Source organism: Phoenix dactylifera, unplaced genomic scaffold, assembly GCF_009389715.1.
Source record: "Phoenix dactylifera cultivar Barhee BC4 unplaced genomic scaffold, palm_55x_up_171113_PBpolish2nd_filt_p 000725F, whole genome shotgun sequence".
Classification (NCBI taxonomy): Eukaryota; Viridiplantae; Streptophyta; class Magnoliopsida; order Arecales; family Arecaceae; genus Phoenix; species Phoenix dactylifera.
In genome coordinates, this window is record NW_024068103.1 from 148,327 (window position 1) to 166,188 (window position 17,862).

Genomic DNA, 17,862 nt, shown 5'->3' on the forward strand with positions numbered 1-17,862 from the left:
TTGTCGTAGACATAACCGGCACGACGAATGCTTAGAAATTGAGTTCGTGTGTTCAAACAATATATTCCATGATTAGATCTATCCTACATTTGAACTTTTAAATCAGAAACCGTAGAGTTTATATCTTGAATGTATTATTGTCAAGGGGGATTCCGGATCCCTAACCATCTCTTTATTATCGAACTTAATCTATTAATTAGTTTCTCTAAACTTCAAAACATCATCTTAATCCATATATTTATTCAACTGAAAATTACATCTAAAAATTACGCTAATAATCTATAGATCGTTCCCTGAGGATTCGACCTCGGACTCCCGAGATTTTACTACTTGTGCGATCTCCTATACCTAGAAGATTAGTTTCGCGAAAGCATTTTTGCGAACGCGTCAAGTTTTTGGCGCCGTTGCCGGGGAACGGCTTAGTTATTAGTATAGTTTTAGATTTAATTAGTACCCTATCAGTTAGATTGAACATTATAGTAAAACTAAAACTGAAAAAAAAAATTCTGTTGTTTTTATTTCCTGCACAGTCTGCATCAAACTCTGATATCTGAGTAATTCACCGTCGGATTGGACTCAAATTTTGTCGACTGGTGTAGGACACAAGTTTCTTTCATCTGAACGGTCTGATTGATATTCTAAGATTTGTACGACTATTAAATTAATATAAAATCTTGCTGCTGTCTGCTTTGAATTTTCTGTTTTTTTTATTTTTTTTTAGAATCAGAATTTTATTATCATCATATCTCATTAACCCTTGTTGCTAATTGAAAATTGATAAGAACTTTAAGAAAATATCAAGGGTAATCATTGAAAAAAAAATAAATAAATAAACTCTAAAATTTTGTATGCTAGGTTGGAATAGGGACAACACTGGATGCCTGAATCGACAAACATTTGACAATTCCTTAGATCATAATATTGAAAATCTTACGCAAAATCTCAGATCTGGTGAGATGGCTGATGATATAGGAAGTCACCATGGTGATGAAGGTAGACCCCCAGTTATGACACTTCGACAATACTTACACCCCACTAGGACTAGTCAACCTTCATGCATGATTATTCCTGAAAACGTAGGACACTTTGAAATCAAACCAGGAGTAATTCAATTGCTGCCCAAGTATCATGGAATGGAATCCGAGAATCCTTATCTTCACCTTAAGGATTTTGAGGAAATTAGCATCACATTTAGAGTGCCAAATGTATCAGAAGATGTCCTTAAATTGACCTTGTTTCCTTTTTTCCTTAAAGGATAAAGCCAAAACATGGCTGAACTCCTTGAGACCTAGATCGCTAGGAACATGGCATGATATGCAAAGAGAATTCTTGAAAAAATTCTTTCCCGCACAAAGGACTAACTTTTTGAAAAGGCACATTAGTAATTTCCAACAAAAAGACCATGAAACATTTTATGAATGCTGGGAGATATTTAAAGATTTGCTTCTCTCTTGTCCTCATCATGGGTTTGAAACATGGAGAACCATTAGTTTCTTTTACGAAGGGTTGTCTCCACAGTTAAAACAATTTATAGAGACTATGTGCAATGGTCTATTTTTGGAAAAGCAACCCGATGAGGCATGGGACTATTTAGACTCTCTCGCAGAGACTGCAATTATGGGATACAGGGGATAGAGTGAATAAACCTTTGCCTAAGCCTACTAGCATTCCACACGGGGGCCTTTACAATCTTAATACTCAGGATGATATTCAGGCTAAAATGGCAGCCCTTACGAGGAAGGTAGAGGAAATTGAACTTAGAAGGATTGAACCCGTCAAGACCGTAGAACATAACAGCGAGTGTTGTAGGATTTGCGAGATGCCTGGCCATCTCACCACTGATTGCCCCACAATACCCGCATTCAAGAAAGTCTTGCACGATCAGGCCAATATTTTGAATACCTATCAAAAATCTTTCAATAATCCTTTTTCGGGTACTTACAACCCTGGATGGAAGAACCATCCAAATTTCAGGTGGAGGAATAACCAACCTCAACAAGTATATAACCCAACTCCTTCACCTCCGCAACCACATTATGCACACGCACCCCCTCAAAAATCCAGTCTCGAAGAAACTTTACAATCTTTCATGCAAGGTCAAGCTAAAATCAATGATGAATTAAGAAATCAACTGACAACGCTGACCACTGCTTTAAGTGCTCAAGAGAAAGGTAAGCTACCAGCTCAACCACAACCTAATCCTCAAGTCTATGGCGGTAGCAATGCATCATCTTCAACTTTGCATAAAGAACAAGCGAAGAGTATAATAACTTTGCGAAGTGGTAAGGTTATTGACCGACCAATCCCAGAACAAACTCAAGTCATACCTGATTTTGACCCTCCCAAGACAAAAGAAAAGGATACCGAAGAAACCGAAGCACCAACATCAACTAAAAAAATTAAATGTCTTTTTCCTGCACCATTTCCACAAAGATTAAAGCCCTTGCAAAAGCTTGAACCAAACTCTGAAATTCTTGAGCTTTTTAAGCAAGTAAAAATCAATGTACCTCTTCTTGATGCAATCAAACAAGTGCCTTCCTATGCAAAATTTTTGAAAGATTTGTGCACTGTCAAGCGTCGTTTAAATGTCAAGAAGAAGGCATTTTTGGCTAAAAATGTGAGTGCAATTTTACAGCATAACATTCTCCCTAAATATAAGGATCCAGGTTGCCCAACTATCTCGTGCATCATTGCAATTTTAGGATTGAGCGAGCATTGCTAGATTTAGGAGCGAGTGTGAATTTGTTGCCATATACGGTATATGAGCAACTCGGTTTGGGTGAGTTGAAGCCAACAACTGTGACTTTACAATTAGCTGACAGGTCAGTGAAGGTCCCTAGAGGGATTATTGAAGATGTGTTGGTCCAAGTAGACAAGTTCTATTTTCCTGTTGACTTTATCGTACTGGACACACATCCTGCTTCCAATTCACCATCTCAGATTCCGGTCATCTTAGGACATCCATTCCTTGCAACTTCTAATGCATTGATCAATTGTAGGAATGGTGTCATGAAGCTTTCTTTTGGCAATATGACCTTGGAACTGAACGTCTTTAGTATAGGTAAACAACCCAGTGATCATGAAGAAAGTAAAGAAGTTGAATGGGTTGAAACCATTGCGGAAGAATATTTGTGAAAAGAAACATTTACTGAATCGGCCGACAATGGTTTGATAGATTGGTGTTCTGAAGGTACTGCTAATGATGTGGTCCCACCTGGTTTAGATAATTCGGATGTTATGATGGTCAATGGGTGGAGACTAGAGTTGGGCACTGGGCCGGGCCGCCCATGGCCCGGCACGGCCCGGCACGAAGCGGGCCGTGCCTGGCACGGCCCGCGTGCTACAGTACCGGGTCGTGCCTGGCACGGCCCATTAAAGGGGGCCGTGCTGGGTTGCCATTTTCTGGCCTGCGGGCCGAGCCCAGCACGGCCCATTAGGGCCTGGGCGGGCACGGCCCGCGGGCCAAGCACGGCACGGCCCGCGGGCCAAGAACGGCACGGCACGGCCCGACCTGACCCTCCCCCTGCCCCAGCGGGACGCTTCCCTCGCGATGCCACTGCCACTCCGCCGCCCACCTCCGCCACCCCTCCCACTGCATCCTCCCAGATCCCGGTCCCCTTCGACCTGGAGCGCCTCCGACGCATCGGCAGCGGCAGCGGAGGCACCGTCTGGATGGTCCAGCAGCGCCCCACCGGACGGATCTACGCCCTCAAGATCATCTACGGCAACCACGAGGACGCCGTCCGCTGACAGATCTGCCGCGAGATCGAGATCCTCCGCACCGCCGATAACCCGTACGTCGTCCGGTGCCACGGAATGTACGACCACGCCGGCAAGATCCAGATCCTCCTCGAGTACATGGACGGGGGATCCCTCGAGGGCCGCCGCATCTCCTCCGAGCCCTTCCTCGCCCATGTCGCCCGCCAGGTGCTCGCCGGATTGGCCTACCTCGACCGCCAGTGCATCGTCCACCGCGACATCAAGCCCTCCAACCTCCTCATCAACTCCGCCCGCCAGGTCAAGATCGCCGACTTCGGCGTCGGTCGGATCCTCACCCAGACCATGGACCCCTGCAACTCCTCCGTCGGGACCGTCGCCTACATGAGCCCCGAGCGCATCAACACCGACCTCAACCATGGCATCTACAACAGCTACGCCGGCGACATTTGGAGCTTCGGTCTCAGCATCCTCGAGTTCTACCTCGGCCGCTTCCCCTTCGGCGAGAACATCGGCCGCCAGGGGGACTGGGCCTCCCTCATGTGGCCTCCCGTCTCGACCCGTTACGGGCCGTGCCTAGCACGGCCCGTTTGCGCCCAAGACGGGCCGTGCCTGGCACGGCCCGTCTCGTGCCGTGCTGAGCCCGGCCCGCCAATCCACGGGCCTGGGGCCGGGCCGGGCTTCGATTTTTCGTTGAGCGGGCCGTGCCCGGCACCGCCCGCTAACGAAGCGGGCCGGGCCAGGCACGGCCCGTTTAGTCCGTGGCCCAGTGGGCCTGGGCCGGGCCGGCCCGGCATGGCCCGATGCCCATCACTAGTGGAGACCGCGAATAGAGGAATTTGAACAGTTGCCACCTCGAAAAGCAAAGATAGTACCATCCCATGAACAAACACCTAAGCTCGAGTTGAAACCTTTACCGAAGGAACTCAAGTATGCCTTTCTTGGATCCGAGGACACATTTCGTATAATCATCTCATCTGATCTGGATCATGCCCAAGAAAGAAAATTACTTGGTGTTCTAAAGAATTATAAGGGAGCTTTAGGATGGTCTATTGCCGACTTGAAGGGGATTAGCCCTTTAATTTGCACGCACCGGATATATTTAGAGGACAATGCCAAAACCATAAGGCAAATGCAACGCAGGTTGAATCCTACGATGAGAGATGTGGTTAAAGCAGAAGTCCTCAAGTTGCTTGACGTGGGTAATATTTACCCAATTTCCGATAGCAAGTGGGTGAGTCCTACTCAAGTCGTGCCCAAGAAAGCAGGTCTGACGGTAGTCAAAAATGATCAGGGTGAACTAGTTCCAACTCGTGTTCCGACGAGTTGGCGCATGTGTGTTGACTACCGAAAATTGAATTTGGTCACTAGGAAAGATCACTTTTCCCTACCCTTCCTAGACCAAGTTTTGGAAAGAGTTGCAGGACACAAATTTTATTATTTTCTCGATGGCTATTCCGGGTACTACCAAATCGAGATTTCACCAGAAGATCAAGAGAAGACTACCTTCACTTGTCCTTTTGGCACATTCGCTTTCCGTCGGATGCCATTCGGGTTGTGTAATGCACCTGCAACATTCCAAAGATGCATGCTCAGTATTTTTGAAGAAATGAACGAGAAATTTTTAGAAGTGTTTATGGATGATTTCTCTATTTTTGGCAATTCATTTGATGATTGCCTGTCACATTTACAAGCAGTCTTAGCTCGATGCATGGAAAAGAATTTGATACTGAATTGGGAGAAATGCTACTTCATGGTGGCAAAGGGAATTGTCCTAGGACATATTGTTTCATCGAAGGGCATGGAAGTTGATAGAGCTAAGATTGACCTAATCGCCAAGCTACCTGCACCCAAGACGGTTAGAGATGTTAGATCATTTTTGGGTCATGCCGGATTTTATAGGAGGTTCATCAAGGACTTTAGTGTCATAGCTCGACCATTATGTAACCTCCTATCCCTTGATACACCGTTCAATTGGACCGAAACCTGTCAAGAGGCATTCGAAAAATTGAAGGCTATGCTTAGCACTGCACCCATCGTGCGACCACCTGATTGGTCATTACCTTTTGAGATCATGTGCGATGCTAGTGACTATGCGATAGGAGCTGTCCTAGGACAACGCAAGGATAATAAGCCATATGTCATCTACTATGCAAGCAAAACCTTAAATGATGCTCAAATGAATTACACCACCACCGAGAAGGAATTGCTTGCAGTAGTATTTGCATTAGATAAATTTCGCTCTTATATCCTTGGTGCTCCTATTGTTATCTTCACGGATCATGCAGCGCTAAAATATTTACTAGATAAGAAAGAGGCCAAACCACGCTTAATACGATGGATACTTCTACTCCAAGAATTTGACATCACTATCAAAGATAAAAAGGGAGTAGAAAATGTGGTTGCTGACCATCTATCACGGCTAGTTGTTCATGATTTGGTGCCACAGTTGCCCATCAAGGACTCGTTCCCTGAAGAGCAGCTGTTTGTATTTTCTACTATACCATGGTATGCTGATATTGTAAATTTTCTTGTCACGAACCGGATGCCGGAGCATTGAGGATCGAATGATAAGAATAATTTCTTGCGTGAAGTAAGGAGTTATTATTATGATGCCCCTTATTTGTTCAAGTATTGCAATGATCAAATCTTTAGAAGATGCATTCCGGATCATGAGATACAAAGTGTACTCTCTTTCTGTCATGCCAATGCTTGCGGAGGACACTTTGCATCTAAGAAAACGGCAGCTAAGGTGTTACAATGTGGTTTTTATTGGCCTACACTATTTAAAGATGCCCACGAGTTCTGTAGGACATGTGACCCATGTCAACGTGTTGGAAGTTGTGGAGTGATCGATCATAACCCTATTTGATTTTGATGAGCTCAAAGCATCTGAGTATATCTCTTGTTTACTAATGAATTCAATTGAGTGTTTCAGTGAAAATCTTGTCTAAAGTGTTTCTAGACTTGGTTCATAATATTTTGGATAAGTTAAGAAGTCAGTTTGAACCAAAGTCTGAGACTCGAGTTGACTCCAGAGTATTACGAGTCGACTCCAAGCGTATCAGAATCACTGGCACGGGCTCGAGTCGACTCCGGACCATTACGAGTCGACTCCGACTGAGAACAGACAGACGAACATAAGGGCACAACTTAAAACCTGTCAGCGAGTCGACTCCTGAAGTGCGCGAGTCGACTCCGATGTTTACCGAGTCGACTCCGGAGTAGTATGAGTCGACTCTAAGGAGCTACAGACAGAAAAGTCAGAGAGCGATTTTCGACCCTGAGATTCGAGTCGACTCCTGTGGAACGCGAGTCGACTCCGATGGTTGGCAGGTCGACTCCAAAGAAAGCGAGAGTCGACTCTCAGTGGTACACAAGGCAAAAGTCAGAGAGGAGTTTTCGGACTCTGAGATTCGAGTCGACTCCGAGACAGCGCGTCCCCAAAAAGACAGAAGACCGATTTACTGTCTCTGAGAGCCGAGTCGACTCCCAGACAGCTCGAGTCGACTCCAAGACAGCGCTACACCAAAAAGGCAGAAGGCTATGTTTCGGAAACTGAGAGCCGAGTCGACTCCGGAGAAGTTCGAGTCGACTCCAAGACTGGACGAGCCAAAAGACAGAAGATCGGAAGTTCGGGCTCTGAGCGCCGAGTCGACTCCCAGGATTGTCGAGTCGACTCGAGTGGGCCAAGTTGAAAATTAGCTCCATGGATTTCGTGAGATGAGCCGACTCCGAAAATGCCAAGTCAGCTCCAGAAGTTGGCGAGTCGACTCCGGGTCAAGACGAGTCGACTCCCAGTCGAAGAGGCTACTTTAATTCAAATCCGGAACAGTTGCCGAGTCGACTCCAGAAAAGCATGAGTCGACTCCCGCTACAGCCGAGTCGACTCCTGATCGCGCGAGTCGACTCCGACCCCCAACGGACATATTGTCAGGTTGTGCAGAGTGTGCAGAACGGGCAGAAAAAGGTGTCTAACGGCTAGTTTCCATGGGGGATGGCTTAAATAGCCACAGAGGACTGTAGCAAGGCAGAGAACAACCATTCCATTCAAAGAAATCAAGCATTCATTCTCTGCAAGTGGTTTTTCAACGAAAAGAGGGAAGAGCGCCATAACTCCAGCCAACTACCTCTTCCCAAACATTGAAAGAGATCTCCTCCTGCATTCAAGTCGACCAGACATTCAAGAGGAGACCCGAAGTTCAAGAAGCCCTACTCTACTCCAACTCAAACGTGTTTGAGGGCTCTTAACTTCTCTCTAGTTTATATTGTTATTTATCTGCTTTTGAGAAGCTCTGTTGTTTCCGTTTGTTGTCATTATTTCTATCTTGTCTTTGCTTGGTTCAATCGGAGGATTGAATCAAGGGTGTAGAGGTTGGTTGGTGAGCCGAGTGTAAAACCAACGTGTAAGGGTTCGATTGTGATCCCGGAAAAACAATCGGGGTGGTTCTAGTCGGTGAGCCAGGGAAAACCGACCGAGTTCGTTGTGAGCTCGTAAAACAACAGGTTTGGTTGTGAGCTTGTAAAACAACCGACTGTAATCCAAGGGGTTATAGTGAATTCCCAAGTGAAACTTGGGGAGTGGACGTAGGAGCAAGGGTTAGCTCCGAACCACTATAAAACATTGTGTTTGCGATTGTTTGTCTCTCTCTAGTTCTCTCATTTCATTCACAGCACATAACAACTAATTAATCATCTCACAAAAGCATTAATTAGTCATCCACAAAAGTTTTAATTGCAAAATTATTTTAAAACCCAATTCACCCCCCCTCTTGGGTTGTCTATCTGGGCAACAAGTGGTATCAGAGCCTAAACTCTTCTACCCTAAGAGTAAAAGATCGAAATGACAACCCCATTTGGATCTTCCCACATTGAGGGTCGGTCCACCCAAAGACCCCCATTCTTTAATGGATCCGACTACTCATATTGGAAGGCTAGGATGAGAATATTCATCCAAGCCCAAGACTATGAGATGTGGACCATTGTAGTAAATGGACCATACATCCCATCCATTTACGTAGAGGGTGTCACGGTACCCAAACTCGAAAAGGATTGGGATGACCATGACATGAGAAAGGCACAACTCAATTCCAAAGCAATGAATGTGCTTTACTGTGCATTAGATAGGAATGAATTCAATAGAGTCTCTACTTGCAATTCTGCAAAAGAGATTTGGGACAGACTTGAAGTGACCCATGAGGGCACGAATCAAGTCAAAGAATCCAAAATAAATATATTAGTTCATAAGTATGAACTATTTAAGATGGATTCTAATGAGACAATCACTAGCATGTTCACTAGGTTTACTGACATTGTCAATGGCCTAAAAAGCCTTGGCAAAAACTATACTAACAGTGATCTTGTCAGGAAAATTCTTCGCTGTCTACCAAGGTCATGGGAAGCCAAGGTGACGGCAATCCAAGAAGCTAAGGACTTGAACAAGCTTCCACTTGAAGAGCTCCTTGGATCCCTAATGACTCACGAGCTAACAATGAAGCAGCACAGTGAAGAAGAGTCCTCCTATAAGAAAAAGGTAATAACTCTTAAATCTACATCATCTAACAAGGACTTGTCTTGCAGCAGCAGCAGTGAAGAAGAGAATCATGAGGGAGAAGATGATGAGGCTCTTCTCGTGCGCAAATTCAGAAGATTCATCAATCAAAAGAAGACCTTTCATCAGAGGAGAGGGCCCTCAAATTCCTATCGGAAGAATAAAGGTAAGGAAAGGGAAAATGAGGGGATTGGGTGTTATGAGTGCAAGAAGCCGGGGCACATCAGAGCTGAGTGTCCCCTACTGAAGAAGGGGAGCAAGTACAAGAAGAAGAAAGCTCTTGTCACCACCCTATCGGACTCCGACGCATCATCGTCATCATCGGATGAGGAACTAGAAGAAAAGGCCAATTTCTGCTTCATAGCCAATGACAGTGAGGTAACATCCGAAACACATCTAGATTTTACGTTTGATGAACTGTATGATGCATTTAATGAACTTATGATTGAATATAAGGCTATAAATATTAAGAATAAAGAGCTAAAGCTAGCTAATCAATCATACCTACATAAATACGATAAATTGGTTAAGGATAAGGACTTTATCACCAAAGAAAATTTAGAACTTAAGACAAGCAACCAACTCTTAAGTCAACAAACTAATACCTTGAGTAAAGATAATGAAAAACTAATTAAGAAAAATTCAGAACTTAAAAACAATAAACAAATCTTAAAAGAGAATCTTACAAAAGAATTGAATATTCTAAAAACGGAAAAACAAACACTAACTAAAGACCTTGAAAAATACAAACCTTTGGTTGAAAAATTTACATACAGTTCTGAAAAATTGAATATGATACTTAATAGTCAACGAGCTGTATTCAATAGAGCAGGTTTAGGATATAAACCTAAAAATAAGCAAAAACTTCTTAGTAACTTCTTTGTTAAAGCAGGAGAAAGTAAAACTAAGAAAATAACCTGTTTTTGTTGTGGAACTGTAGGACATAAAGCAAATGTATGTGACTATAGAAAAGAGAAAACTAAAAGAAAAATCAAAAGGGTATGGGTTCCAAAAGGAACCAACATGACTAACCATGAAGGACCCAAGAAAACTTGGGTACCTAAAATTATATGATCTGCGTGTGTAGGAGTGTCTTGCAGCCAAGGTCAACAAAAATTGCCGGTACTTGGATAGTGGCTGTTCAAGACACATGACGGGTGACAAGGATCAATTCTTCACCCAAGCTAAGAAGGGAGGTGCTGTGACTTTTGGAGACAACAACTAAGGTCACATCATTGGTATAGATAAAGTACAAATTACCCCTTCTACTTTTATTGATAATGTTAGATATGTTGACGGTCTTAAGCATAATTTATTAAGCATTAGTCAATTATGTGATAAAGGTTATGATGTTATGTTTAAACCATCACTATGCATCGTAACAAACCCAAATGACAATAGTTTAGTTTTTAAAGGAATAAGACGTGGAAATGTGTATGTTGTAGACCTTGAGGATCTTGCCAAACACAATCCATGTTTAGTTGTTAATGAAACTAAGGATAATGATGCTAGTTGGTTATGGCACCGTAAGTTAGGTCATGCAAGCATGGACACAATATCTAAACTAGTTAAAAGAGATTCTGTGATAGGTTTGCCAAAATTAAAATTTGAAAAGAATAAAATATGTGAAGCATGTCAATTTGGCAAACAATCTAGGAACTCATTTAAATCTATAAATTGTGTCTCTACCTCTAGACCTCTAGAACTACTACACATGGACCTATTTGGACCAACTAGAACCACTAGTCTAGGTGGAAATAAATATGGTCTAGTCATTGTAGATGATTATTCTAGATACACTTGGGTTATGTTCTTAGCACATAAAGATCAAGCTTTTTCAGTCTTTAAAAGGTTTCATAAGGAAGTAACTAATGCTAGAGATTCTTCAGTCATAGCCATTAGAAGTGACCATGGAACCGAATTTGAAAATCAGTTATTCGATGAGTTTTGTAGTAAAAAGGAAATAACTCATAATTTTTCTGCTCCTAGAACACCACAACAGAATGGAGTTGTAGAGAGAAAAAATAAAACTCTAGAGGAAATGGCTAGAACTATATTGTGTGAAAGCAACCTCCCTAAGTACTTTTGGGGAGAAGCCATCAATACTTCATGTCATATATTAAATAGAGTTTTATTGAGACCCATTATAAAGAAAACACCTTATGAACTTTGGAAAAACAGAAAACCAAAGATAAACTATTTTCATGTCTTCGGATGTAGGTGTTTTGTTCATAATAATGGGAAAGATAATCTAGGAAAATTTGACTCAAAATCTGATGAGGCTATATTCTTGGGGTACTCTACAACTAGTAAAGCCTATAGAGTCTTTAATAAGAGAACCCTAGTCATAGAAGAATCTATACATGTTGTTTTTGATGACTCGAGTGATATCTCCTCTAGTAAGAGAGTTAATTTTGATGATAATACGGAAATTCTTGAAGAAAAGATTGATGAGATGACATTACAAGATAACAATCACAAATTAATTGAAGATGCATCATCAAGCCAAGAGACTATAGTAGATCATGGGCTAACTAAGGCTTGGAGGTTTGCTCACGGGCATCCTAAGGAATTAATTCTAGATGATCCATCTCAACCCGTTAGGACAAGAGCATCCCTTAGGAACTTAAACACTCATCTAGCTTTCGTTTCACATTTTGAGCCCAAACACATAGAAGAAGCTGAAAAAGATGTAAATTGGATAAATGCAATGCAAGAAGAATTAAACCAATTTACTAGAAACAAGGTATGGAATCTAGTCGAAAGACCTTCAGAATATCCAATTATAGGTACCAAATGGATTTATAAAAATAAACTTGATGAAAATGGAATTGTAATAAGGAATAAGGCTAGACTAGTAGCAAAGGGCTATAATCAAGAAGAAGGTATAGATTTTGATGAAACCTTTGCCCCTGTAGCTAGACTTGAGGCTATTAGATTATTATTAGCATTTGCATGCTCTAAGGATTTCAAGTTATTTCAAATGGATGTAAAAAGTGCATTTCTAAATGGGTATGTTAATGAGGAGGTATATGTAGAACAACCCTCTGGTTTTGAAAATCATCAATACCCTAATCACGTTTATAAATCGAACAAAGCACTTTATGGTTTGAAACAAGCACCTAGAGCATGGTATGAAAGACTTAGAAAATTTCTATTAGATCATGAATTCTCTAGGGGAAATGTAGATACAACACTATTTCTGAAAAAGCAAAACAAAGATATGTTATTAGTGCAGATTTACGTTGATGATATTATTTTCGGTGCTACTAACAATCGCCTCTGCGAAGAATTTGCTGATTTGATGCAGAGTGAATTTGAGATGAGCATGATGGGAGAGCTGAACTACTTCCTCGGGCTTCAAATAAAACAGTCTGAAGGAGGCATCTTCATCAATCAAACCAAATATATCAAGGAGATGCTTAAAAAGTTTGATATGGAGGGGAACAAGTCAATCAGCACCCCCATGAGCTCATCATGCAAATTAGACCAAGATGAATCAGGTAAATCTGTAGATCAGAAACTATATAGAGGTATGATAGGATCTTTATTGTATCTTACTGCAAGTAGACCTGATATCATGTTTAGTGTTTGCATGTGTGCTAGATATCAGTCTAATCCTAAGGAATCACATCTAATTGCAGTTAAGAGAATCTTTAAATACCTAATAGTAACTAAGAATATAGGTTTATGGTATTTTAAAGAATCTAGCCTAAAATTAATAGGATACACAGATTCAGACTTTGCTGGATGTAAACTTGATAGAAAAAGTACCAGCGGGTCTTGTCAATTTCTAGGAGAAAACTTAATCTCATGGTTTAGCAAGAAACAAAACTCGGTTGCATTATCTACTGCTGAAGCTGAATATGTTGCAGTCGGGAGTTGTTGTGCTCAAATCTTATGGATCAAACAACAATTAGAAGATTATGGCATTAAACAAGATAAAATACCCATTAATTGTGATAATACAAGTGCCATTAATCTAACTAAGAATCCAATTCAGCATTCAAGAACTAAACATATTGAGATAAGACATCACTTCATAAGAGATCATGTACTAAATGGTGATGTGACACTACAATTTGTTTGTACTGATGATCAATTAGCTGACATTTTTACAAAACCCCTAAGTGAAGAGAGATTTAGTGTGCTTAGGAGGGGATTAGGAGTGATTAATCCATCCTAGTGGTATTTTCCACTAGATTCATTTGATTTTGATGATTAGATTGTGATTAATATAGAGTTTCGTTTCAATGATCATCAAATCAGATCATAATTTAGTGATTTTCCCTCATTCGGCACGAACATAGCATGATTTTTAGGTGCGTGCCAGAGTTCGAGACGACTCGAGCAAGTTTCAGAGTCGGCTCGTAAGGGGGAGTCGACTCACGCATTTGCGGGAGTCGACTCGAGATCGATGGCAGCAGAGGGGGAGTCGACTCGCATACAGACGGAAGTCGACTCGAGGTTAACAGGCACATAAGGAGAGTCGACTCGCGCCTATTTTGGAGTCGACTCGAGGTCGAGTCGACTCGCGACTCAGTGGAGTCGACTCGCAGTTGGGATCCGACTTTTTAACCCTAACTCCATCGTTTAGAAAACACTTATTTTCACCGCCGCCACTGTTCAAAATCCTAGAGCCGACTCCTAGATCGTCTCCGGCCGTCCCTAAGCTTTTTTCCGTCGACCTTTCACCGTCCATTAGCATTTTACTCCATTCTAGGTCGACCATGCCTCGTAAAACCGTTGTCCCAAGCCGGAAGAGGCCCCAACCCGCAACCGGCACCGAGCGACGTTCCAAGGCTCGGAACGATCCCGCGAGGCCACAACCTCCGGCTCATTCCCCGCCGAGGGCGGTTCCCTCGAGGCCGTGCGCCGGGAAGGCGGTCTCCACCGGGAGATACGTCGATTTTGACTATCTCTCCCGGGAGGGCTTTACGATAGGAGAGAGACTTAGGGCCCAGGGCTTAGAGTATTTCCTCACCTTAGATCTCCCCACATACCCTGGACTAGTTAGGGAGTTCTACGGTACCGTCCATAGGGGCGATGGGGGTATAGAGGGCACGGTAGCCGGTGTCCCATTATTCATTTCGGAGGATATCATTGCTCAGGTCCTCCATCTTCCCCAAGTTGGGGTGGCACCCGCACACCCTGAGGATAGGACTGAGGCCCTTACGGCCATTCTAGGGCATCCACCCCAGTCCCCCTTGGATGAGGTATCCACTAGCTCACTTCCAGTTGAGGTGCGGATCCTCCTGAGCATCCTGTCTAGGTCCCTTTTCCCGAAGACTGGGCGCTTCGACTTTGTTTCTGAGAGGAACCTCGCCCTTATGTTCTATATTCTCCAGGACACCCCAGTCAACTTCCCAAAACTTATTTATAGATATCTATGTGAGCCACTAGATAGACCTAGGCTCACCCTCCCCTACGGCATGATGTTCACCCTTTTGTTTAGGGAGGCCAAGATTCCCATTCCTGAGGGGGAACCCTCTCGCGCATTGCGATGGACAGATCGCATGCGTCCGGAGACCCTACACAGGATGGGGTTTCGGAAGGTAGAGGGGACCTGGGTTAGGAAGTCTTCCACCTCCACACATACCACCAGACATTCCCTTAGTCCTGAGCCAGACTCAGATTATCCTGACTTTCCCTCCACTTCTGCTCCTACCACCTCAGCCGGACCCTCCTCCTCAGCTCCTCAGGTCATGGAGGTCCGGATCGCTCCTGAGCAGCTTCGGGAGTTGCGGCAGGAGATTGTCCGAGATTTGCGAGATGATCTACTTCGGGAGCTCCGGGGTTCAGTGCCTGCTCCCACTCCTGCACCTTCGTCAGCGTTGGTCCCTTCCTTGACAGCCGTGACTGAGATGACGGCCCATGTGCGGGAAGAGATTTACAACGTCCGGAGCCTGATCCAGGCTCAATTCTCCAGTATGAGTGAGGTCACGGGCATCACTCGGAAGATGCGCGATGACATCCGGAAGGACATGAGCACCACTACTCAGGGGGCCGAGCGCTTGTCGAACGTGCTCATCGACAAGCTGGACGCACTTCAGAAGTCGGTGACCGAGCTCTCCACTACACATAGCAGGGCCACTTCGTCCATTATCTCTCAGCTCGGGCATGTTACAGATGCGGTCACCCTCCTCATGGAGCAGAACAGATTGAGAGGAGGAGCCACATCCTCGAGAGGAGGAGCCACATCCTCGAGGAGACCTTAGCTGCTTTTTGCTTTATTTTGACATGTATTCCTTTTTGCTTTACTTATTGTATTCTCAACTGTATTTACATACACATCAATACAATGAGTAGACATATTCTCTTCAATTGTGTGCAATTTGATCTCTAAGTGATTGTTTGTTCTGCTTACCTCCTTTTTGATATGATTCCGGATCCCTAACCATCTCTTTATTATCGAACTTAATCTATTAATTAGTTTCTCTAAACTTCAAAACATCATCTTAATCCACATATTTATTCAACTAAAAATTACATCTAAAAATTACGCTAATAATCTATAGATCGTTCCCTGAGGATTCGACCTCGGACTTCCGAGATTTTACTACTTGTGCGATCTCCTATACTTGGGAGATTAGTTTCGCGAAAGCATTTTTGCAAACGCGTCAATACTCAAGAACAAATTGTCAGATTTTCCCTCTAAAACAAAAAGTCAAGCTCAAAAGCTTCAAGACATTAAAAGAAAATTCAGAGAATCTAAACAAAATTGATTGCATATGTTGAGGGAAAGAATCTGAAATTTTAAGAAAGCAAATTCATTAAACACATATAAGCCAAACAATTGATTACATAACTTAAAGGCTTATATAATTCCAAATGAAAGGGGGAGCTTTAACTTCAGGATTTACTGTTTCACACCTTTCAATTTTGGATAAATTAAATGACTAGACACTTGAATTCATTTCAAAACTTTATTATAAATCTCCTTTTTGGTTGAGCAATTCACTTTACAAATACTCAATGTTTTGTCATCATCAAAAAGGGGGAGATTATGGAGTGATTGATTATAACCCTATTTGATTTTGATGAGCTCAAAGCATTTGAGTATATCTTATGTTATACTAATGAATTCAATCTAGTGTTTCAGCCAAATATTTGTAAATTTATGTTTAATTATCTCTAGCCTTGGTTCAATACATTTTGGCTAAGTATGGAACTCAGTTTGAACCAAAGTCTGGAACGCGAGTCGACTCCGGAAGAGTTCGAGTCGACTCCAAGTGTTTCAAACGTTCTGGCACAGACTCGAGTCGACTCCGGCACATTACGAGTCGACTCCGACTGAGAACAGACAGCAGGACAGAAAGATGAATCTCAGACCCTGTCACCAAGTCGACTCCTGAAGAATTAGAGTCGACTCCGATGCTTGCGAGTCGACTCCAGCAAAGTGCGAGTCGACTCCATGGAGTAACAGACAGAAAGACAGAGAAGGTGTTTTGGCCTCTGAGAGCCGAGTCGACTCCAGAAGAACTCGAGTCGACTCCGACGGTTGGCGAGTCGACTCCTAATAGAAGCTAGAGTCGACTCTCAGAGGAATGCAAGACTAAAAGTCAGAGAGCCAACTTCGATGTCTGAGAGCCGAGTCGACTCCAGCAAAGTCCGAATCGACTCCGAGACAGTTCAACTCCAAAGACAGAAGACCTATTTTTCCAGCTCTGAGAGCCGAGTCGACTCCAAGAGAATCCGAGTAGACTCGAGGAAGTAAAACCGAAACAAAGATTGTTGGAATCTTGAAGAACGAGTCGTCTCCAGAAGGGAGAGTCATCTCCGGACATTGGCGAGTCGACTCCAGGTTTAGCCGAGTCGACTCCAGAACGGGATGGCACTTTATTTCAAATTTTGAACAGTGGGCGAATCGTCTCCAGTAAAGCATGAGTCGACTCCAACAACAGCCGAGTCGACTCTAGATCGAGCGAGTCGACTCCGATCCCAATGAACACTTTGTCAGGAGTTGCAGATTGTGCAGAACGGCTCCAAAAGTGTGTCTAACGGCTAGTTTTCACTGGGGATTGCTTAAATAGCCAGAGTGAACAGTAATAGAGAAAGAAAGAAAGTCTCCATTCAAAGCAAAAGGGATTTCCACCTACCAAAGCTTTTCAAGAGTTAATACAAGAGAAAGAAGGAAGAAGAGCATTAAAGTCTACTCTCCAAACGTCTTTCTCGCATTCAAGGCTCTCCTCTGACATCAGATCATCAGTACATTCAACGAGGAGACTCAGAGTTCGAGAAGCCCCTTCTTCCTCTTCCAAAATCTATTTGAGGGCTTCTAACTCTTCATTTTTTTTATATTGCTCATATTTGCTTGTTAAGAAGATTTTCCTATATTCTTTATAAACTATTTTCTTGTTAGTTGATTCAATCAGGGGATTGAATCAAGGTTGTAGAGGTTTGTTGGTGAGCCGAGGTTAAAACCAACGGTGTAAGGGTTTGATTGTGATCCCGGAAAAACAATTGGGTGGTTCTAGTCGGTGAGCCTGTGAAAACCGACCGAGTTCGTTGTGATCTCATAAAACAACAAGTTGGGTTGTGAGCTTGTAAAAGAACCGGCTGTAATCTGAGGGATTATAGTGAACTCCCAAGTG

General features: G+C 43.1%; 2 pseudogenes; one reads left to right on the plus strand and one right to left on the minus strand.

Moving 5' to 3' along the window:
• Window positions 1–1,371: 1,371 nt before the first annotated feature.
• Window positions 1,372–1,469, minus strand: LOC120107014 (annotated as a pseudogene).
• A 2,036-nt stretch (window positions 1,470–3,505) lies between these two features.
• LOC103701167 lies at window positions 3,506–4,279 on the plus strand (annotated as a pseudogene).
• The last annotated feature ends 13,583 nt before the right edge of the window (window positions 4,280–17,862 follow it).